The sequence below is a fragment of the Polypterus senegalus genome, chromosome 12, assembly GCF_016835505.1.
Source record: "Polypterus senegalus isolate Bchr_013 chromosome 12, ASM1683550v1, whole genome shotgun sequence".
NCBI classification, from domain to species: Eukaryota; Metazoa; Chordata; class Cladistia; order Polypteriformes; family Polypteridae; genus Polypterus; species Polypterus senegalus.
Window position 1 is genome coordinate 107,337,972 of NC_053165.1, and position 25,782 is coordinate 107,363,753.

At 38.7% G+C, this 25,782-nt stretch overlaps 1 protein-coding gene across 2 annotated transcripts in view; it reads left to right on the plus strand.

The window, feature by feature from the left end:
- edc3 (enhancer of mRNA decapping 3 homolog (S. cerevisiae)) overlaps positions 1-25,782 on the plus strand; it is a 68,706-nt gene that overhangs the window by 30,985 nt on the left and 11,939 nt on the right. The gene's annotated exons all lie outside the window — the stretch shown is intronic.

Sequence of the window (25,782 nt, forward strand, 5' to 3'; positions counted from 1 at the left end):
AACATGGAAATCTTTGTTCAGGTGATAATTATCTTTCTGTTTATTGTCAATGGCAAAAATTATTTTAGTGTAGTGACTCAAAGGTATAATGAAATCATGAAAGAACTACAAGAGGTAATGCATTGACACATTACTGCTGAAGGATTTAATCCCAGAAATACTATGTTACTTGAAACATCCATCCATTATCCAACCCGCTATATCCTAACACAGGGTCACGAGGGTCTTCTGGAGCCAATCCCAGCCAACACAGGGCGTAAGGCAGGAAGAAATCCCAGGCAGGGTGCCAGCCCACCACAGGACAAACACCCACACACCAAGCACACACTACGGACAATTTAGGACCGACAGTGGATCTAACCTGCATGTCTTTGGTCTGTGGGAGGAAACCAGGGCACCCGGAGGAAACCCACGCAAACAAAGGGAGAACATGCAAACTCCACGCAGGGAGAACCTGGGAAGCGAACCCAGGTCTTCTTACTGCGAGGCAGCAGCGCTACCACTGCGCCACCGTGCCGCCTTACTTGAAACAAACAATTGCAATCATGATAAAGTTCAGTGGCTGAACTTATGACTTCATTCCCTTATGGCGGTTGAGGTATCATTGAGTGATATTTTCATAAAGAAAACGAGAACTAGAACTAAAAACTAAAGTTTTCATTTTACAAGAACAAGAATTGAAACTAAGGCAAACATAGAAACTAAAACTAAATAAAAATTAGTGTTAATATGGACGAACTAAAACGAGAACAAAAATTGAGTAAAAACGGAAAAAACAGCAATAGCATTTTTGTTTAATCCAGTTCGAATGTGCAGAAGGGTTGTTTGTAGGTCGCCATGACCATTCAGTTACGTTGCTATGTTGCTGTTCACTATGCAGTGATCTCGTAACTTGGGCTTACTGTAATCACGTGGTGTAAGTTCTATAAAGGGCTGCTGTTTGTTTGTTGCGCACATTTGGCTCGTCAGGTTGAAGCAGTAAGCAAGTGTGGTTGACAATGGCGACTTTTGCATAGATGTTTGTGGGTAAAAAGTGAGGAAGTAACGTGTGGAAATACTTTCATTACAGATGATGATAATAAAAGCAAATGTAGCATGCGAGAAGAAGAAAAGAGTCTCAGTGCAGGGCCAGATGGATCAGTGCTTAGTGGAAGTCCAGCACTTCTCTGGCACCATGACTGCACTTCATACAGTGACATGCGGTCTCACCTGTCATCATGAAAAGTAAAAAAATTAATAATGACAACATAAAATAAATGTGTCCACTGGTCTGTGCTATAAATGTGTTTTCTGTATGATCCTAATGATTTTGATCATTTTTATAGTCAAAAATCACTGAATTTGCACATTTCCTGATCAAATATAGGGGAGAAACACAAAGTTTTGGCAGCAACAAGACGAGACAAAACTCATCTCGACAGCGCTATCCCTCACACACTGGGGATGATGCATGCAATTGTTGTGTGTCTGTTGCTGTCTGTCTGTATGTGTCCATTATAATGTTTGCACACACGTTTATTATACACCCTGACTTTCCACAGTCTGCTTAATATCTTTAATGAATGTTTCTGACATATTTATTCTTACTGATGGGACATAAAACCGCAGTGAAAAGGCACGAGTTGCGGCAGACAGTACCAAGCCACACTGAAGCCCAATAGGTGCTTGCTTCTGCTGTTCTACACAGAGGCTGTCGGCGCTAATAAGTTAGCGATATCAGAAAGTCAGGTGTACTGCAGCAGCCCATTTATTTTTATTTTTTATATCGACCTACTGCCAAAATGGAAGATTAAGACTTTTAAAACTAATGGAAAATAAGGAGGACTTTTACAAGTACGTGATGGAGATTTTCGTGGAGAATTATAAGCGCATGGACTTCATTTACAAATAAAGGTAAGACCATAAATGGTTTTCAATTTTATAAAAAACTAGCCAACCCGCGGCGTACCATACGCCGCATAATCAGGCCGGTTTTTTAATGATTTTTAAGCACAGGGAGAAAAATAACATTTGAAAAATCGGTAATGTAATAAATCAGCAAGAAAAGCAACATTTTAACAATGCACGGAACGAACCAACACACAATCATCTGTGCGGTGCACAGGCGCGGAGGGTGGAACGGGAGGAGAGGAGAAGGACGTCCACTCCGTTCTGTCCGTCATGCTAGTCTGTTGATTTCTCGTCCAGTATGCACTGCCTGCTCGTGTGCCCACCTCCAACTCATCACTCGAGTCATTGTCGTCTTTGCACATTCCAAATGCACCTGTGACTCACGTAGACTTTTCATTGCTCTGTGCGGTTTTGGCTACCTTTCTACATATAATCAACCAAGACACCCAACCACGGTAGTAGCGAGGTGGGAGGGCAGTGTGTACAAAGTGCAGGAGCATCTAAGAAGACGCATGTTTGTCGCGGATGCGAATTGCTTTATGTAGCGTGTAAAACTCGGTTTTTAAAGACTGGTTACTTCATTGTGTATATGACTGTAGGTGAATGAAAAGATGCAACTCTGGAGAGGGCAACATACAATACAGTGTTTTACACGCTGCATACAGCGATTTACATCCGCAACAAATATGAATCTTCTTAGATGGAGCTGTCGCGTCCACCCACGATCTCGAAGCACACACACTGCCTGGTCATGTGCCCGCTCGCAAGAGCAACTAACAGAGACTCAGCCACCAACTGTAAGACCATGGGATACCCCGCGCAAACTGCTCTACACGCCGCATACAGCGATTCACAGCTGCGACATGATTTTTCTTAGATGGTCCTGTCGCGTCCACCCTCGCACTCGAAGCATACACACTGCCTGGTCATGTGCCCAGTCGCAAGAGCAACTGACAGAGACCCTGCCACCGATTCTAAGACCATGGGAAACCCCTCGGAAACTGTTTTACACGCTGCATACAACGATTCACATCCGTGACAAACAAACACGCCGCATACAGCGATTTACATCCGTGACAAACATGCCTCTTCTTAGATAGTCCTGCCACGTCCACCCTCGTTCTCAAAGCATACACACCACCTGGTCATGTGGTGCCTCTGTGTAAACCGGTCAGGCACAGAGGTCAGCTGCTGAGAGAGCGTCTCGACTGTTGCAGGGCCTGCATTGGTGAAGCAGGTGAGACGGTAATGAAACAGAGGCACAGGGCTTATTGGTTTTTAAAGACTGCTTCTTTCATTGTGTTTTAACCTCAGTTTTAAAGGATTGTTTTAAGGATCCCATGGGATACCCCTAGCAAACTGTTTTACACGCTGCATATAGCGAGAAATATGCCTCTATGAACAGTCAACATGGCTCAGAGCTGCATGTGGACTCTACGACAGACGAACATAAATGACGCCGTTTTTCCTGTGTCGTCGCGTCCGAGTTGGTGGGCGTGGTTCTGCGAGTTGTCGTCGTATCTAATGGTCTTAGAGTTGGTGGGCTTGGCTTCTGCCTGCGTGCGCCATGGGCATCTCACTTGTCAGCGGCTTAGTGAATCCACGCCCCTTCCGGCGTGCTTTCCATGGTTGTCTTGCCTTAGTGAATTATATATATAGATGGGATCAGACTAAGAAAAAAAATCCAATATTTAAAAACTAAATTTTGACCTTAAGTGTAACATTATTTTGTTTTTCTTTTTATCCTTTTATTGAACAGTCTGTATTAAAATTAAAGTATCAGAATTAAAAGCTTTTAAAAACAACTAAATATTTCAATTAAGGCCAAAATGAAAATCTGTTTTTTGTACACCACTCATACTTCATTTGAATTGAATGAGTTTGAATTGTTTTTTTTTGGTTATAACATTTGATCTTGCTGGCAACACTCATTAGGCCACTTAATTTGTTTAGTCATTGATAGCCAAGCTGTGTTTAACGACATTATGAACTGCTAGTGTATTTTGTTGACTGAAAAAGAACTTTCATTGAAATATGCGAAGGCCAGCATTTGAGGTCCTGCAACAGAAAAACAAAACTAAAATTGTACTAATATTATGTATAAAAGCTAGAACTAAATAAAATAAAAACTAAAAATTTAAACTAGAACGAAATAAAAATTAATTTTATAAAATAAAATTAAAACTACAATTAATATCAGAAGTGAAATATCACTGGTATCATTCATATCATGTTTTTTTAGCTTGAGAGGCAGATTTGTCTTAAGTCTTGCCTGAGACAGTCCTTCCTTTGTGCATTTATTGTTGGCCAACTGTTCAGCTCACTTTATGGTGGACTGAATTGGGTACAGATTTTCATTGTAGCTTGTCTTAATTAAGGCTTATTTCTGTGTATTCTTGCATTTTTGTTTAGATTTTTTTTTTCAGTTTTTGTGAGTTGAAGTTTCTGAACATGTATGTGATTTGTAATGTTCTTTCACATTTGGTAAACCTTTGAGTTTTAGGTCACTGATTAGTATTTGTATTGATGTTCTTTATAGATGCTCTTTCTAAATAGTTTTTGAATGGGAAATAGTAATTATAATAAATGAATATGGCAACATTTAGCAAGTCCTTCAGAGAAAATGTATGTTTATAGTAAACACTCTTAAAACTTGAAAAGAATAGCTAGCAGAATAATGTAAAGCGGAGCGGGGTGGAGTGGTGGCTCTGAGGCTAAGGATCTGTGCTGGTATCCAAAAGCTTGCCAGTTCGAATCCCCGTCACTGCCAAAAGAGATCCTACTCTGCTGGGCCCTTGAGGAAGACCCTTAACCTGTAATTGTTCCAGGGGCGCTGTACAATGGCTGACCCTGATCTCTGACCCCAAGGGGTATGTGAAAACTAACAAATTCCTAATACAAAAAAATTGTATAAGGCGAAATAAAGAACAAAAAAAAAAGCATAATAGAGCAAATAACCCATGTGGACAGACCTATTGTAGAATTAATGCACAACTTTCCAAATTGTAATTTCTCTATTTCAAAACTTACAGGTAGCATAAAGAATTTAGAAAACAAAACATCCAAAATGAGAATAGTATTTAGTTACAACTAAGAATTATACTCTGATTAGGAGACTTGTTAAAATGAAACTGAAGCCCTCCATTAAATCATAGCTGAGATGCATAGTCTTGCCTTAGAGCTGGCCTATTCAAATGGTGGCCCAGAAGCAATTTCTGAGTGGTGAAGCTCTTGGTCCCACCAGGAACGCAGAGAAAAACTGAGAAAAACACATTTTGCGAAAATTCGTACCGTAGTACAGACCATGAGTGCAATACTCCATGTAACTTAGCAACATTCAACCCACAATGTATCACATTGCTGTGTGTCCAGAAGTGGTGGTAGCACTCTATGATACTGCGACAACCTGTTGAAGGAGCCGGTTCTCTGGGGGAATCTCTTCCTGCTCTTTTACCATTCACTCTCCTCTCACCCTGTCACTCATCTCTTTCTAAGGAGGTCCCCTGAGCCCTCATAAAGTGCTTTTCCCCAAGACACCCTTCTCCCACAGACCATGCAGTAGCAAGACACGTCACAATATCAATACACTTGTTGTGATTTAAATCAAAACTACGTTTCCTCAGAGTGCTGTAGATGTTGTATTCAAGTGTGCTAGTTACTGTTGTCACTTGTGCTGCCTCGCATTAAAAAGGTCATGGGTTCCAGTTCCACATGGGACTTAGTCTTTTAAGCAGTTACAGAAACGCCATGTAAATATAATGAATTGTTATTTTTATATGAACAAAACATTTATTTTATTTCAAAAGGGAAACAAATTTTATTGCTAATACAGTGCACTATTTTGTTTTTATGCACTTTGAGATGTGTCTAGGTCAGATACGACGAAAATGTTTATTTAAAAGAAAAATAATTATTGCCACTACCCCAGATTCTGTTCAGTTATAGCTTTTTAAATTTTTTTTAATGCGCTTTCTGATGTGCCTGTGTCAGATGTGACCAAATTTAAAAAGGAAACAATAAATAAACATGTTTTTTCAAATAATTTGTGTTGGTTGAAAATTTGTTATTACCTGCTACTTACTGGTCGCTAAAAATGTCTGGCCCAGCTACAGTTGTTGGTTTGAAAATGTGGCCCAACTGAATTTGTAATTGAATAGCCCTGCCTTACAGTAACGACAGTAGGAGGATCCTCAAGGCCTTGGAGGGGTTCATGACTGGGACACAGACCTAACTATATAAAAGATGGGAAGAGGAAGAGTGGACACTTGACACTTTCTGTTTCTTTGTTAGCATACCTAGATCCAAACTATCATGCAAAAGTCATTGCAATCTGATGGAAATGTACAGCTGCTATCTGAAGAACACCGAATGTTTGTCTTGGAATATTTGGCTACGGAAGGTATGTCGGGACTGACCAATAAATAAGAGCTCTGGCTTTTTTAACAAGAAGAGCTCCCACAGAGTCCTTGGCTTTTTTTCTGTGCAAGCCAAATTTTAGCAGTTGGGAGCTTGGAGTAGATGATCAGTTGCCACATTCATGGAGTAGTTCACTTTGACAACTTTACAGCTTTTGTAGCTTGCGTCTGTATGTGAATTGAATATGGTAAAGAAAGATGCTTACAGTGGTGTGAAAAACTATTTGCCCCCTTCCTGATTTCTTATTCTTTTGCATGTTTGTCACACAAAATGTTTCTGATCATCAAACACATTTAACCATTAGTCAAATATAACACAAGTAAACACAAAATGCAGTTTTTAAATGATGGTTTTTATTATTTAGGGAGAAAAAAAAATCCAAACCTTATACTTATGCACATGTGATTTCTCAGTTTTTTTTATTTTTAATGAATTTGCAAAAACCTCAAGTAAACTTTTTTCATGTTGTCATTATGGGGTGTTGTGTGTAGAATTCTGAGGAAAAAAATGTATTTATTCCATTTTGGAATAAGGCTGTAAAATAACAAAATGTTGAAAAAGTGATGCGCTGTGAATACTTTCTGGATGCACTGTGTGTGTGTATATATACTGAGCATACTTTATACTTAAAATGTATATTGTCGTACCTTGCATAACTGAATAACCTTTATGGCACATTAACAATTCAATACATTTATGGTCACTACAGTATTTGGATTTAATAATCGTCATGTGGGAAAAGGCTGACTCGCATAAATAAGTAGAGCCAAATAATGCAGTCAAGGAGCTTTTGAATTCAGCCGAGTGAAAAATGACAGCTGTCCGATTAACTGTGATTTTAGTTCCCTCTCCTTTCTCTTTCTCAGATCTCTTTTTGGAAGGACGTCAGTTTCGTACTTTTTATGAACAGTTCGAAAGTGCCTTTCCACATTTTCCTTCTTTGCGAATAGCAATGATAGATTGACAGATCAGACAAACGCACTTCAATTGTGACATTGTGAGAAAAAATCCTCTTCCAATTCAAACAATTTTTTTTTAAATCTTTCTTTAGTCGATATAAATTGAAAGGCTAACTAGATCACAGTTTTGCAGTAGCTCGCGCATTTGATTGTGTGTACGGGATGACCAGTGTGTTAGAAGAAAAGAGATCTCAGAGTGGCCGCCCTGTATGTCAATCAAGTGGCAAATGCCATAGGAAGGATATATGCTAGACTAACGTTTAAAAAAAAATTTTTTTGAATGCAATGCGATCTACCTGCACTACCTTTGCAATCTACCAGTCGATCGCAATTGACGCATTGGGCACCCCTGCTATAGATGATATGGTACTGTATATATCTGATCCACAAAATTCCATGCCAGCAGTCCTAAAAACATCAGTAGTTTTTCAAAACATCTGTGGACTCAAAATCAATTTCAATAAAAGTGTGCTTTTTCCAGTGAATTTTCTGGCACACAATATTGGAGTGGACACCTTCCCATTTATCTTAGCAGATCAACTTAAATATCTACTGGAGAATATTATAAGTAAATACTCGTATAAAGCTCCTTTTTTCAACAAAATGTTGCTGTCTGCATGGAAAAAATTAAACAAGACCTGAATAGATGGTCTGCCCTCCACCTTATATTAATAGGGAGAAGCAGCATTGTTAAGATGAGTCTTTCCCAAGCTTCTTTTCCTATTTCAAAGCAACCCCATATACATTAACCTCCTTATTGTTAGACCAGAGCGTCAGTTGGGCAACTGTATAGATGCGTCTCATATAAGCGTTAGATCCAAGAATTACTTTGGCTGTAAAAGTCCCAACAGCGTTGATGCCAAGCATTGCTCGGGAAACAATATAGGTTTGTCTTCTGTAAGAGACAGGCCAGAGTGTTACCATGGCAACGGTGCAAACACATCCTCTCCTTGCCTCATAATGGCATCTCGTAAGAAATGTTTTTCAGCCGCCCCAGGTGTTGCACGCTCTTGAGTGTGATATAAGCAAGTGATGATGAAGTGACAATGAAATCAAACGTGATTCTCATGAATCCGACAGTGACACTCATGTCAATCAAACATGTGCACTATGCTGTTCAAAAGCTGATCCAGTCTGGAAAGAAAATATGCAAGGAATCTACTATTTTCCCAACTGTGACATGGGATAGTGTATTTCACCGTGCTTCAAAATATACCACACAAATAACACATTTTGACAGTATATACAGTATTATATTTATTAATATTATTATTCATTATTGTTATTTGTATCATTATTATACTTTATATCCCTCTGTACCTTTAGTGTTTTGCACGTTTTACAATAGAAAGATCAGATTTAATAAATATGTAATTTTTCAAGCCAAAAAATGCAATGTTTTCTGACAAAAAAATGTAACACTAAGAATGTTAACAAATCATTTTTTAAGAAATTAGATTCAATCATAACCTCATTTATTTGGAATTCTAAACACTCATACATCCAAAGAAAATGATCTAAACCAGAAGGGAGCATGGTATTAGCCAACTTCCAGTTTTATTACTGGGCAGCAAATATACAAGCACTGGACATCGACACATATCAATGAATATACACAAGCCTGGTCTGCAACAGAAATTAAATCTTCCAGTACTTCTTTATATTCCGTGCTCTGTGCTCCAGTAAATACAAAATATTTTCACCAATTGTCCTTCATTCTCTCTGAATATGAAACCAATGTAGGAAGCACTTTGAGACAGAGAAGTTTTTTTATCTGTTGCACTTCTACGTAACAACCATCATTTTCCTCCCTCTCAAACATATGTAGTATTTAATGTTAGGAAAATGTCCAAGATTAAAACAGAGACTTGTACATAGATAATGTCTCCTTATCCTACAAGTAATTACGCTTCAAATTTAACTTGTCTTCAACACAATTCTTCTACTACTTTCAAGCTAGAAACTTTGCTATACATAACCTGCTCAAATTTCCTCACCTCCCACCTAGTTCTATTTCAGAAGAAATATTGATCAGTCTTGAAGACTAAGATAGCATCTCTACAATTTCTAAAAACATTTTAAAGTCCCTTCCTGTCAAAGATCCCAGGGTACATTGAGGAAAGGATCTGTCACTTCTCTTTTCAGAAAAGGAATGAGAGGCAACCACGGACAGAATACACTCTAGCTCCATATGCACAAAGCATTTAACTTAAAATCTTTTATCGAGCATAATTGTTCAAAATGTTTCCAGGGCAAGATTCAGCCTGTCAGCGTTGCAAACTAGCTCCAGCCTCACTGGGCCACATGTTCTGTGCTTGCAACAACAACAACAACATTTATAGCACATTTTCATACAAACAGTAGCTCAAAGTGCTTTACATAATAAAGAATAGAAAAATAAAAGACACAATAAGAAAACAAAATAAATCAACATTAATTAACATCGAATAAGAGTAAGGTTCAGTGGCCAGGGGGGACAGAAAAAACAAAAAAACTCCAGACAGCTGGAGAAAAAATAAAATCTGTAGAGATTCCAGACCATGAGACCGCTCAGTCTCTTCTGGGCATTCTACCTAACATAAATGAAACAGTCCTCTTTGGATTTAGGGTTCTCACGGAAGGGCTTGATGAAGATGGTCACGTAGAGTTCTGCCTTTTAATCCATCCATCATTGTTGGAGCATCATGATGCTTTGAGTAGGTGGAGGTGGCGCAGGCCACCACCACAAAGAAACCGGAAAAAGAAACAGAAAAGAGAGTAGGGGTCAGTATGGATTTTAAGACCCACCATGAATAGTTATTATGATGAATTGAACATATAGAGTATCAGGATTAAGTTAAATTAAGTTAAATTGCAGTTATAGAAAGTCCATTTTAAAGTAATATGTTTTCAGCAGTGTTTTAAATTGCTCTACTTTATCACCCTGGCGAATTCCTATTGGCAGGCTATTCCAGATTTTAGGTGCATAGCAGCAGAAGGCCGCCTCACCACTTCTTTTAAGTTTTGTTCTTGGAATTCTAAGGAGACACTCATTTGAGGATCTGAGGTTACGATTTGGAATATAAGGTGTCAGACATTCCGATATATATGATGGGGCGAGATTATTTAAGGCTTTATAAACCATAAGCAGAATTTTAAAGTCAATCCTGAATGACACAGGTAACCAGCGTAGTGACATTAAAACTGGAGAAATGTGTTCGGATTTTGTTTTCCTAGTTAGGATTCTAGCAGCTGCATTCTGCACTAGTTGCAAACGATTTATGTCTTTTTTGGGTAGTCCTGAGAGGAGTGCGTTACAGTAATCTAGTCGACTGAAAACAAACGCGTGAACTAATTTCTCAGCATCTTTCAATGATATAAGAGTCTAACTTTACTTTTGTTTCTTAAGTGAAAAAATGCTGTCGTAGTGATCTGATGAATATGCGATTTAAAATTCAGATTACAGTCAACAATTACCCCTAAGCTTTTTACCTCCGTCTTGACTTTTAATCCTAATGTATCCAGTTTATTTCTAATAGCCTTATTGTATCCATTATTGCTAATCACTAAGATTTGCAATTGCGTCAAATTAACATTTTGTACAAAAATCGTTGAATGCCTATCAGACAGCCTTGGTTTCACAATCACTCTAACTCATTAACAGCTGTGTTTGGTGTACTCCCAGATGGGCTTCAAGTAGAGAAGGACAAACTGTAATTGCCTTCACCTCACTACTAGCAGACTTCTCTTGCTGAACTGGTAGAATCCCACCCCACCACTTTGAAGTCAGTTGGTGATTGATGTTTTATACTATTTGAAATTGGGGGAAAAAAAATATTCTTATTTAGAGGATCTGTTCAAAACTTTTTAAAAATACAATAGGATCTGATCAATAGCATTTTAGAATAAGCTTCCATTTCATTGATAAGGATATTCTTCTTCCTTTCTTGCTACTTTTAAAGAGTAGCTTTGGTTGTTGGCTCTCCTTTCTTTCTCTTGGGTGGGGGTTGGATTTTGCTTTCTGCTTCTATGTAAAATTAATAAAACAAAAAAAAGAAGTATATGACACAGAATACTTTTAAGTGTGTTGAGTCATTGCTCCATGATATATGGTCAGTACAGTTTCTCACTGAATGAACACTTTTATAAGACTCGAAAATAAGGACAGGTCTATAGGACCTGAGTGAACATCAAGCAGTGTTCAAAATTTGTGTGCCCAAACAGTATAGTTGTGATATGAGAGAAATGGAACATGGATGAGACTGGCATCAAAATATCATGGTCTAAAATCTTACAGGATGAGCCCCATTACATCTTGATCTTTAAAAAGGCAGGGTCTTTAGAAAGTTAAATTTGTAGCAGTTTTTAATGCAGGTAAACAATAGTACACACCTGATGTGTGTGTAAATTAACTGGCAAGCAACTAGTACCTGATAGCAAAATCTAATATATACATTGACATCAGCCTCTGAAAATCCCTCTACCCAGTAGGTAGGGATTCAAATTCTTGGAAATTAGACAGCTGCAATAGAAAGTCTGTGGTGGAAGACTGAATGCAAGAGATTGACTTGGATAAGCAAAGTAAAACTCAAGATTCCATTGTTTGTTGCAAATATGTGCAAGCCATCATTGTAGATATTACTCTTCTCTCAAATAATGCCGGACTGGGGAAAGCCCCATTTAAGTAACATTTGATGAACCAGTGCTTTGAATAGGAACCAAGTTCATGGTATGATTTTTCTCTTTATTGTCTGGGCTGTTTTCTGGACAGTCACTGTACAGAGTCTATAATCTCTTTAGCATTACGCTATCCAGGAAAGCTAGCAAAGTCATCCATATGAGCACCAGAAAAAGTTCAGATATTTTATTTTTTTATCTTGGGGGACTTGCTTGTGGTTGACTTAATTTATTTTTAAACATTGTATCATTATACGAACATAAGAAAGTTGACATACAAGAGGAGTCGAAAACGTATGTCATTCTTGTTTGTTTAGCTAACCCCTAAGTTGTTCCAATATCTCTTCCAGATGCTTCTTAAAGGTTGTCAAGGTTTCTATAGTTTATTCCAGATTCCCACAGTTCTTTGCATAAGGATGTGCTTCTTGGCTTCAGTCTTAAATGCACTTCCCCTTAATTTCCACTTGTGTCCTTAAGTTCACCCTTAATATGAAAATGTGAAAAACAATGTTAATGTTCTAAAAATGATTTTATAGTTGTATGTTATCTGTGAGGGACCTTTAAAAATGATTACTGTTTCATGTTATGTTTTGTAGTATCGATCTACTTACTGACATTTTTATTCTGATTGTTGTAATATATTGATCTATAGAAATTATTTTTCTCCTTTTCCCTGCTATTTATTCAAAGTTGCTTACAATTTATTAGATTAAAAAGTATTCCATCCATCCATCCATCCTCTTCCGTTTATCCGAGATCGGGTCGCGGGGGCAGCAGCTTAAGCAGAGAGGCCCAGACTTCCCTCTCCCCGGCCACTTCTTCCAGCTCTTCCGGGGGGAATCCCGAGGCGTTCCCAGGCCAGCTGGGAGACATAGTCCCTCCAGCATGTCCTGGGCCTTCCCCGGGGCCTCCTTCCGGTTGGACGTGCCCAGAACACCTCACCGGGGAGGCATCCTGATCAGATGCCTGAGCCACCTCATCTGACTCCTCTCGATGCAGAGGAGCAGCAGCTGTACTCTGAGCCCCTCCTGGATGACTGAGCTTCTCACCCTATCTTTAAGGGAAAGCCCAGACACCCTGCGAAGGAAACTCATTTCAGCCGCTTGTATTCGCGATCTCATTCTTTCGGTCACTACCCATATCTCATGACCATAGGAGAAGGGTAGGAACGTGTATCGACTGGTAAATTGAGAGCTTTGCCTTATGGCTCTGCTCCTTTTTCACCACGACAGACTGATGCAGAGCCCACATCACTGCGGACACTGCACCGATCCGCCTGTCGATCTGCCGCTCCATTCTTCCCTCACTCGTGAACAAGACCCCCAGATATTTGAACTCCTCCACTTGGGGCAGGATCGTTCCCAACCCTGAGAGGGCACTCCACCCTTTTCCGGCTGAGGACCATGGTCTTGGATTTGGAGGTGCTGATTCCCATCCCAGCCGCTTCGCACTCAGCTGCAAACCGATCCAGAGAGAACTGAAGATCACGGCTTGATGAAGCAAACAGGACAACATCATCTGAAAAAAGCAGTGACCCAATCCTGAGTCCACGAAACCAGACACCCTGGCTGCGCCTAGAAATTCTGTCCATCTAAGTTATGAACAGAATCCGTGACAAAGGGCAGCCCTGGCAGAGTCCAACTCTCACTGGAAATGGGTTCGACTTACTGCTGGCAATGCGGACCAAGCTAGGGACCAACCAGCCCTCATCAGGGGGTCTGGTACCCCATACTCCCGGAGCACCCCCCACAGGATTCTCTGCGGGTGTCACGGTCGTAACAAAACACATGTAGACTGGTTTGTCAAACTCCCATGCACCCTCCAGAAACCTGTTAAGGGTGTACAGCTGGTCCACTGTTCCACGACCAGGACGAAAACCACACTGTTCCTCCTGAATCTGAGGTTCGACTATCTGATGGACCCACCTCTCCAGGACCCCCGAATAGACTTTTCCAGGGAGGCTGAGGAGTGTGATCCCTCTATAGTTGGAACACACCCCCCAGTCCCCCTTCTTAAAGAGGATGACCACCACCCCAGTCTGTCAATCCAGAGGCACTGTCTCCAATGTCCACGCGATGTATCAGAGGCGTGTCAACCAAGACAGTCCTACAACATCCAGAGCCTTGAGGAACTCCGGGCGTATCTCATTCACCCCAGGGCCCTGCCACCAAGGAGTTTTTTGACCACCTCAGTGACCTCAGTCCCAGAGATGGGGGAGCCCACCTCTGAGTCCCCAGGCTCTGCTTCCTCATTGGAAGGCATGTTAGTGGGATTGAGGAGATCTTCGAAGTACTCCCCCCACCGACCCACAACGTACAGTGTTGACACTGCACTGCTTCCCCCTCCTGAGACTCTGGATGGTGTACCAGAATCTCCTCGAAGCCGTCCGAAAGTCGTTCTCCATGGCCTCCCCAAACTCCTCCCATGCCTGAGTTTTTGCCTCAGCGACCACCGAAGCTGCATTCTGCTTGGCCTGCCAGTACCTATTAGCTGCCTCCAGAGTCCCACAGGACAAAAGGGTCCTGTAGGACAACTCCTTCAGCTTCACGGCATCCCTCACCCCTGGTGTCCACCAACGGGTTCGGGGATTGCTGCCACGACAGGCACCGACCACCTTACGGCCACAACTCTGGTCAGCCGCCTCAACAATAGAGGCACGGAACATGGCCCATTCGGACTCAATGTCCCCCACCTCCCTCGGGATGTGGTCGAAGTTCTGCCAGAGGTGGGAGTTGAAGCTACTTCTGACACGGGACTCTGCCAGATGTTCCCAGCAGACCCTCACAACACGTTTGGGCCTACCAGGCCTGACCGGCATCCTCCCCCACCATCGAAGCCAACTCACCACTAGGTGGTGATCAGTTGACAGCTCCGCCCCTCTCTTCGCCCGAGTGTCCAAGACATGTGGCCGCAAGTCTGACGACACGACCACAAAGTCAATCATCGAACTGAGGCCCAGGGTGTCCTGGTGCCAAGTTCACATATGAACACCCCTATGCTTGAACATGGTGTTCATTATGGACAATCCGTGATGAGCACAGAAGTCCAATAACAAAACACCACTCGGGTTCAGATCGGGGGGGGGGCATTCCTCTCAATCACACCCTTCCAGGTCTCACTGTCATTGCCCACGTGAGCATTGAAATCTGCCAGCAGAACGAGGGAATCCCCAGAAGGTATGCCCTCTAGCACCCCCTCCAGGGACTCCAAAAAGGGTGGGTACGCCAGACTGCTGTTCGCATAAACAACAGTTAAGACCCGTCCCCCCCCCTCACCCGAAGGCAGAGGGAGGCTACCCTCTCGTCCACCGCGGTAAACCTCAATGAACAGGCTCCAAGTCGGGAGGCAATAAGTATGCTCACACCCGCTTGGCGCCTCTCACCAGGGGAAACTCCAGAGTGGTAGAAAGTCCAGCCCCTCTCAAGGAGATTGGTTCCAGAGTCCAAGCTGTGCGTCGAGGTGAGCCTGACTATATCTAGCCAGAACCTCTCGACCTCGCACACTAGCTTAGGCTCCTTCCCCTTCAGAGAGGTGACATTCCATGTCGCAAGAGCCAGCTTCTGTAGCCGAGGATCAAACTGCCTTCAGCCGCCACCAAACTCACACTGCACCCGACCTCTTTGGCCTCCCCATAGATGATGAGCCCATGGGAAGGGGGACCCACGTTGCCTCTTCGGGCTGTGCCTGGCTGAGCCCCATGGGTACAGGCCCAGCCACCAGGCACTCGCCATCGAGCCCCGCCTCCAGGCCTGGCTCGGTGACACACGTCTGGACGAGGGAAAACGCCGTCCAAAATTTGTATTCTTCGTAGGAGGTTTGATGAAAAATAAATAAATATTTTTTGATAAAAAATATTACTTTCTAAAACTAAAACACTGAATAACACCTTGATTGATTGATTGATAGACCGATAGAAATTGTCCATAAAGAGAAATTTGGCTTTTTTACAGAAGCTCAAAATTAATAAGTATACACACATACTTTGGTGTGAACACACAACAGATGACAAGAAAATTCAAAAGAAAGAAAGGTTCTGACTTGGCTATAACAGTTCCAGTTAGGTATTATGCACACATATCTCTGTTGGTATAAAGGGCCCACAGTCATGTTTCTTGACATACTATTGTTGAATTGTGGTGTGTCAGAGAGAGGATGTGTAGCATTGTTCATAATAGAACTCAGTTTTGTTTTAATTCACTCCTTTGCTACTACAGTACATCCAGGGGGTCCAGAGTGCATTCCATAATTGAACTTACCTGTTAATGTGCTTGTTGACTCAGTGGGCCTCTCTTGAAGGCCCAGCCCAGCACACTACAGCATAGAAAGTCACAGTGGGAATCAAAGAGTTTTAGCAGATGTGAAGGATGCCACTTTCCACATTAAAGGCGTACCGTCTCTTAAGTAAAAAATGCCTACTGTGCATATTCTTATACAGTTCTTCTGTGCTCAGTCCAACCTGTCATTAATGTGGACCACCGCTACATCCTCACCTTGAATAGAGACCGGACACAGAGGCTGTTTGGTGTGGGGGAAGTTAATAACGAGTTCCTTAGTTTTGTTGATGTTAAGATGCCAACAATCTTCTTTGCACTAAGAACAAACCTTTCCACCTCACTCCTATACTCCATCTAATCCTCTTTATCAATACACCCCATAAGTGCAGAATCATCAGAGAATTTCTGCAAATAACATGACCTGGTGTTATATTTGTAGTCTTGAGATGTACAGAGTGAAGAGAAAAGACAAGACTGTTCCTTGTGGTGCTAACTAATGCTGACTTTTTAACTGCACAATCATGTACTGTATTTTACCAACCATGTGGTCAAATATAAACCAAAAACTATTCCCTCTAAACATTTGTAGGTGTGGATGTTTATACATTTTCTCTGTGTAAGACTTTGAACAGCTCCATTTAGCTTTTTTCCCCTTCCAAGACACCAGTGTAAACTAAAGGAGGAGGAGGGAGTGAGGGGAATTTTTTTTTGTGTTTCCTGCTTTATCTGAAATGTAGTGACATGGTAACAAAACTCTGTCTCTACTTAACTGTAACCAGATCTTTAATAATGACGTCTGGGATACGAAAATCTGCAGCCTTGTTCTGTAACTAGAGCAGTTAATATCTTGCTATCATAACAGGGAGGAGTTGTGCATGTGATTTTTCCTACCTTTATTGTTGCCTTACATTGATGAAAGTAGTTCTTTTGCAGTGAGTTGGAATATGACCATGGGACAAGTAAAATTTAACAATTCCTCACTCTGCATACATTATTCAATTTTTCTTTCTGAATACCAATTGAACTGTCCACACTTGTTTAGTTGTCGCTGTTTAATACCAAGAGCTTTCTAATTTATTTAATGTTTTTTTATTAGAGAGGATTGATTTTAATTAATCTTTAATCTTTAAGCATATCATTTCCTTATTGAAAACCTAGTGTATTTGATTGTCATGTAGTGCAGGTAAGGGTAAAAAAGAAAAATCTAAATAGCTATGTTTTTTTGTCTGCTGGGATAAAATGTTAGGCCAATTATTATACATCTGTTATGTGTAAGTTAGTAGAATTTCTTTTTTTCTTTGAGAACTTTCATTTGCATCTCTATTCAAAAGAGGCTTTCGCTTCAACTTTTGTATGTGTTCTAATGCGATATCATTAGTAGAACTCCGTTTTATAAAAAGTACAGCAAATGTTATAATTAAGTTTTGTTTTCATTGCCTGCATTTACTAAAATGGCTTGTAATGTTTTAGTCAGGACCAGTACTGTAAAGATAACATACTGAATTGCTCAAAGTAACATATCTGCAATTTTTTCTAATTCTGATTTTTCATTTTTTTGTGTTCAATATTTTATAGTTAAATATTAAACTTTGTTCTGTAGGTCCTGCTTCATCTGCATTTACTGTACTTAATTGGCATAACTGCATATTTCTCATGGATTTTATCTTTTAAATAAAGAAGGTAGTTCAGGTAGCTTCTTGAAAACAACTTCATGACAAACAGCACGTAAAGGTTGAGAAAAGGAGAGATTGGATTGGCAAACATCAGCCCTTTCCAGGTACCAGGTAGATTTGAGAATATTGCAAGAATAAGCAAGGCAAAGAGAAAAATGCAGATAAAAATGTCTGTTGTTTTCCCATTTGACTTGTATTCTGTGATCCACTGTTTTCTTTTTTCTGTCCAGAGGTAACTATGTGCATTCAAATTTTAATTTCAACATATGTATTATTCTGGACCAGTTCTTATCCGAATTGGACTCCTAGTTTGTTTGAGCATTATTTTTTGTAGGTTACATTTTTTCTCATCAAACTTTGTTATCCATTTTCATTGATTTACACAGATTTTTTAAAAGCAAAACTGAAAAACATTTCTTTCAGAATATCTTATATTAAAAATAGATGCTTGATGAGCACATAGATGTGAATTGAATATGAATTAATGATTCTTTCTCTTTGGGTGGGTGTATGTTATCCATTACTTGTCATTGTAAATATATATATATAAGCAATTATTGGAATAATTTTTAAAGGGGAAAAATTCTTAAAGTTATAGTAAAATTAATAAAGCTGTTGAAGGAAGTCTTTGCATGATGGAGGTATTTCAGAATTGCAGTCAAATCTGTGTTATACATTTTTTTAAGTTATTAGGGCTTCCTTGGATAGGTGTACTTAAATAATAAAAGTACTTTAAGTGGACTTTGATGTTTCTGTTTGAAATACTTAAGTCAGTCTCATTTATTTTTATTAGTTGTACAAAATAGTTATCTGCAATACTATAGATTTGTATTCATTTTCATCTTCTAAAATAGCTACGTATATTATCACTTTTTATTTCATTTTGAACAACCACTACCATAGTATCAAAATATCTACAGTTGCACTATCTGTTGTCTCTGCACAAACATCTGCAGTTGTAAATGGCTGTATTCTTCTAATTTAAGCTTCTTAGGTGCAAATACCTGGGTTCTACTTTGTTTACTTATTACCTGAATCTTGCCTTATGTTATTAAACGATCACAAAAACAGTAGCATGCATTATGAAAAAGCTAAGCATTTTTTTTCTCACATATAAATTATGATTGTATACCAGTTATGGTTAAACAAATGACAAAGAAGCATGCAACTTGGTATAAGATATATATATTTGGTCATTTTACAAAAGGCAAATTTGGACTTTACCATTTTAGATTTGGCAAAGTCTTTTTTAAGTCATTCCTGGGGTATTATGAATTACTTTTTTGTTCTTTGGGAGGTTTTTGTGACATAGATGAGAATCACATCCAAAATTCTTTTTTTGGTAGCTTTGCCATTAAAGTTTACAATTATTTGGTGTTGCACTCTATATAAAATCATAATTAGATAACTAAATATATATGTTCCACAAAGAAACATTATCTTTATTTTAAAATAAAGAACATGAAGGCTGAATGATGCATAACAAAAGTTGTGTCAAGGAAAGTACCCAGAAATTGGAATGAGTGGAGAAGTTATAAAGTAGCACTATATGAACTGAGTGCATACATTTTTAAAAGTAGGTACTTGGGTTTCCTCTGATGGAGCTTTGTCAAAATGTTAGGTGACGTGCCCAGGTCATCAGGATGAGGCTGATTGGATTGGAGATGTCAACTGTATTTTTGTTTTATGATGGTGTATGAGATAGACAAGCTTGCTAGACTGATTCAATATTTTTGAGAAATGTACATTTTACATATAAGACAGAGTGTCAATATAGTAAATGGACATTTATTTCCTATAGATTTTAACATGCGCACAGTGCGTTCATTTCAGTTTTAGCTTCTGGTCTTAATTGTATGGGTGATCGGATAAGGTACTTGTTTGTTTGCATATTGAAATAGTATTTTTTTTTAAGGTTTGTCATTAAAGTTTAAGTGACCTGTCTTTCCACAATGCTGAAAAAGCTTTGTTGTCAAGAGCCATAGTAATTGTTCATAATTCAGAAGAGGTCAGGCACTTCGTGCATTGTGAAATGCCAAGCTTGCACTTTTAGAGCCAAATATAATTAAGCTGGACTTGTTCCAGCCATCCCCTCTTTCAAGTATATTAGTATCAGTTCTTTTCTCTTTTAAATCTCTATCACAACAGGCAGCACAGGTCCCTCCCAGTTTAGTTTAGTCTAATGTATGCTCCCTGATAACCCAGTTTAACAGGTTAAACCTTGCGTGTGTATTTACTTGTGGAAATGGGCGGGAGAGCTGAGGGGGGAGCTGTCTATAAAATTCACATTTCACAGACACACCTACAGGGACTGTTTAAAAGCAATTAGTACAAAGTACAACTTGGAGTCTTTTTAAATGGCAGGTTGATAGTCAGCACTTGGTAAAATCAGTGTAAAGTTAGACTCCTGATTAAACAGAATTACTGTACATACCCCTCTGCTGTTAAACATTTGTTTTCCAATTTTTGGTAGTAAATCTCAAATTCTTCAATTATACAAGTAAATCATTTAATCTTTTGTCAATGTTTTGCAGTCCTGCGTATGTATTAAAGTTCAGTGCAATAAGAAGTGTATACAAATTTATCAAACAAAAATCCAAACACAGCATTTATGTTGCATTTATTCTTCCTCACTATTATAATTGCTCATTGAGAATCCTAAATTATCGTAAGTTCAACTCAAGGCTGCTTGTAATATTTATGCTTATTGTATTTAAAATTAAGTATATCCAAATTTTCAATATTGCCTTCAATATCAGTTAGATATGCTTAAGTGTGCAGCATGTAATACAGAGGCTGTCTGAGGTGCTCATTCAAAAAATAACTTGTCAGTTTCACTGGATTTAAGTACATGTTCTTTGCATTTTGTGTAACAAAATCAAAACTTTTATGGGAATTAAACATTCATTCCCAGTTCCTTTTTAGATACATGTGCCTCAAAATTTGCTTCCTTCTGATTTATCATTTATTGAACAATGTACAAAACTTAATTTTTTTTACTGAGCTTTTGATTTATTGGTTGATTGATGTAGGTAGCTTTCTTCTAGGTAAATAGGAAAATTTTCTATGTGATTCTACATTTGAGCCAGCATTTAATGTGATCACTATGTTTCATTATTATAGTCGGTACTCTAGAAGCACGACAATTCAGGATGGAATTAGATTAATTATATGAAAGGAGGTGAAGAAATAGCAAAGGGCTTTTACAGTCTGTTGAAAGGAGATAGCAGTGGACTCTAGCAATGTGGTGAAATGAAGCTCTGATTGAGGTAGTATGTGGTTCTTAGGATTCATGTTATTATCAAGTACCACATTAGGGTTTTGTTTTTTTTTTTGTTTTTTTTTAATGGTGCGATCACTTTACAGTATCTAGCGCTAAAAAGGTAGATGGCATTCCCACAGAAACACAGTTAAGAGATGTGCATTCATCCTAGCACAGATGACACAGTGGCCTATATTCATCTAGAAATGATTTCCACATAGAGCTGAATTTCTTGAATATATCAGTGGTACATTACATTAGGATAAGATAACATGATAAAATATGAAGCTGTGAATCAAATATCAAATGCAGAACTTTGAATCCTATAAGTAATAGGCTGGATGTATCATTAAAGGAATGCTCTACAAAAATTACATTTTTGTAATATATTCCTTACCCTCTGCACTTTGTACTGGTGGGGAAGAAAATTTTGTGATCTCATTTTTACACATTTCATTATTAAAGTTTTAATATTTTGTTATACTATAAAAACTGATCGTTTGTAGTGCTATTTAAATGTTAAAAATAAACTATTTTGTTAATATTCAGATTTTCTTGCAAATGTTGTATTTTTACTTACAATGCCTTTACAAAGTATTCAGGCCTATTTATTTATTTATTTATTTAAATATTGTTGGATTTTATGGTAGATGTCTTAAAGTTCTCTCTGTGGTTAGGAACACATTTGATCCACTTCTCTTGGCAGATATTCTTTTCATTGGGGCTTCTAGGACCGTGCTTGTGGACTTCCACTTTCAGATCATACCATAGAGTTTCCTGGGATTTGTAAATTAATTATAGGGCATTTACATATTTACTTTTATGTTAGCTCTGTGTTGCTTTTGCGCTATACTTGGGATCTTTATTAGGCCTTACTATTTTAGCATGCTGAAGCAAACTCCCTTGTAGTGTTTTTTTTCATTGCACTCATCAGTGTCTTTTTTTATTTTTTTGTTTTGTTTTGTTTTCCTTCCCCTGTAACCAGTTACCCACTCTGGATATGTGTGGTCCTCACACCGTGCTATTGCTGACACTATATGTTGCTACCAATATAGGGATGTCATTTCTTGGGGTATGGATTATAGTAGTTTTATGAAAGCTTAGCTTTATCTCACCATGGGAAATTCCAACCAAATATAAATGATTGTCTATGTCAGAATCCTAATGGGCTTCAGGATGATTTGTTTTGAGTATATATTTATTTCTTGCCATCTTTGAAATGTTAAACAAAGCCTTTATTCCTGCTCAGCCACTACTATTAACTCACAGTGGATTTTGTTACATATATTCATCTTGTTTAAGTTTACATTTTGCAAGGTGATGTATTTTAACATTTGCTTTTAGTATTTTTTTTCATGTTTAAGTAAAGATTGACAATTTCCTAGACTCTACACATTCTTAGACAACATACTTAAAGGGGATGCTCTCAGATATGTGAGTTTTAAGTTGTAAGGCAAATTGGTTGTATAAATAGGATTCTTTGATATTTTTGGCGTTGCTTTAGCAACACAATAACATTGACTTCTGTCTTGCCTTCAGGGTAAAAGATGTTAAATATTACCTTTTGTATTTACTTTGTCACATTGCTTCTAATATCCACTTGTCATAATACATCCGGTTTAGTGACCTCCTGTGTGGTGCTATATATAGATATATATTTATTTATAAAAGGAATGTATAATTAAGGCTGAAACCATAGCATGATAGAATAAATAACTGTATATAACTTGCATTTTTTTATGAATTTGGCTTGGATGTTTTAACCTAACTACAATGCCATTTATTTAACCTGATGGGTTAATTTTTTTTTTTTTTTAACATGTTAATGAACTATTATGTTCAATGTTATCTCTGCCATTATTACTTTTTTTGATAGGTAGTGAAGTTTTTCATACATAACATGGCAAATTGGTGCGATACTATTTTAAATTTTATATGTATTTTGTGGTGATGCTTTGTTTATTTAAATAGTGATAGTTTGTAGGAATGTACTGTAATGGTAATATATGCAGATATATATGAAGACATGGTTCCTCTTTGCCCCAATCCTATCACCATTTCATGGCATCCATACTGTCATGCAACCTGCCATTTTCTCACTTAATATGACACTGAAAGTTCTTGTTCAGGGTGCTGTTTTTTCTATTACAGTGTTAAACTTGGACTGGGAGCTGGTTACCAATCTGTCAGTCAAAATGCTGCTACCTGACAGGTGAATTCTCACGCCTGCTGTGTTCACTGCTCTCAGAACTCTTTTTCTGAAGCACCTGAAGTCTCTAAACAGCTTTGCTTTACAAATGAATTTTGTAAAACTCAGATTTAGTAATTTTGTTTAAATTTATCATTTCTCAACAGACAACAACATCCCACATATTCATTTTTTCCCATCTAATCAGTGACAAAATAGATAATGCTAGTCAAAAAGATTTTGTAAAGATATGTTTTATTCTGTAGCATTATCATTTAAAGAGAAGGTAGGAGTCAGTCATTAATTCCATGAACTTGTTTAAGTATTACCAGTTAAGGGTGTAGATATTGGATTGGAGGTTTTAATTGTCACAATGAAAATATATTTTAAATTAATTAAAAAAGAACCACACTTTGGAACTTGTGCAACTGTGTCATAAATGGCTTTTGTGTTCTATTTACCCTGTAGCACCTTTGTAACAAGAAAGGAAATGCCTGAATCAATTAATTATCCCCTTCAGCAAGAGAACTGGCATAATGCCAAGAATATTTTCTTTTGAGTATTATAAATTTGTGTAAACAGCTCTGGAGTTTCGATGCTCTAGGCATAGTTTACTGTGTTCCGCAGGGGAGTAGGTTGTGATTTTTCTCTGATTGGCTGCATTGTTCATAATAATTAGCACTTGGGACTAGTGGATTAGAGAGACATGATTTTGTTTGTGCATTGGTACTTCGATCTCTTTAGTGAATTTCCCAAATAATTTAATGATAAAAAGGCTCTACTTAAAACTGTATTGTTTTGTGCAGTAACATAGGATCAGTTGATTTGCCTTTCAGGCCCATGTTTAAATACCTGTGTGAATATAACATAGGACAGCTTCTTGCATTACATCTACAATATTTGACAATCCATTGAACATACACTCACCTAAAGGATTATTAGGAACAGCATACTAATACAGTGTTTCACCCCCTTTCGCCTTCAGAACTGCCTTAATTCTATGTGGCATTGATTCAACAAGGTGCTGAAAGCATTCTTTAGAAATGTTGGCCCATATTGATAGGATAGCATCTTGCAGTTGATGGAGATTTGTGGGATGCACATCCAGGGCACGAAGCTCCCGTTCCACCACATCCCAAAGATGCTCTATTGGGTTGAGATCTGGTGACTGTGGGGGCCATTTTAGTACAGTGAACTAATTGTCATGTTCAAGAAACCAATTTGAAATGATTCGAGCTTTGTGACATGGTGGATTATCCTGCTGGAAGTAGCCATCAGAGGATGGGTACATGGTGGTCATGAAGGGATGGACATGGTCAGAAACAGTGCTCAGGTAGCCCGTGGCATTTAAACGATGCCCAATTGGCACTAAGGGGCCTAAAGTGTGCCAAGAAAACATCCCACACACCATTACACCGCCACCACCAGCCTGCACAGTGGTAGCAAGGCATGATGGATCCATGTTCTCATTCATTGGCCATTATTACAAACTTTAAAGGAGTCGCTTTTTTAAACCCTTAGAAAGGCTTCACTACAGAATGAAGATGATCATTCAGTGTTGCTTTGTTTTTCATTGGAGTTTACCTTCCCTAATAACTGAATTAGTAGACCTCAACTATGCCAGAAAAACTCACAATAACAGGGTCACCAGATCTACCAGTGCTTGTTTCTCCTGGTAGATAGATTTCTTTTGATGTATGTATGTGCCATACATGTACTTGCCTGTCGTTGAGAACAAAGTATGGCTGATCCCAACTTATGAAGTACAGTATGTGGTTTAAAACTACAGTCATTTTTAATTTATTTTTCCCCCTAAACTTTGCAGTGACTGGTGTAGCATTTTCTTGAATCAATATACAGTACATACATTCATTCAAGCATCTCAAAGGCATTTTTTAATTTATTTTGGTAAAGGTTTTGCGAGTGGCCATTTCTCGGTGGAAGGGAGATCTTTTAGTGGAGTTGCACCTCATGCTGAATTCTTTCTGACAAGCTTTTAGTTCATCTTTGATCGGCAACAGTAAATTGCCCTGGCTTCAGTAAATTGTAGATGTACTGTGCTTGGTGATGGCCTTACTGTTCATCTAGGGTTGTTTCCTGCTTTGTAGGCTGATGTGTTAGGCACTGTGGCAAGTCAAGGCGAAGAACAATTCAGTCGCTGAGAAAATGTGTGACCTTGCAGGGGGTTCACCTGTATTCTACATTTAGGCTTCCATGGACCAGAACAATATGGATAGAACGGAGTACAAGGCACAAACAAACTCTAAATGAAGAGCCAGCTGATTGTAGTACATGCATTCACTCATGCAGTTAAATCTCACTCACACTGGGCCAAGAGGTTTACAGTTCTCATAGTTAGTGGCATTAAATATTCAATGGCCCCTTGCCACTTTAAATATCCTTCTCTTTATCAATTGAGTTGCTGTTTCTTTGCTTAGATATCATCCTTTTAACTTTTTGTTTA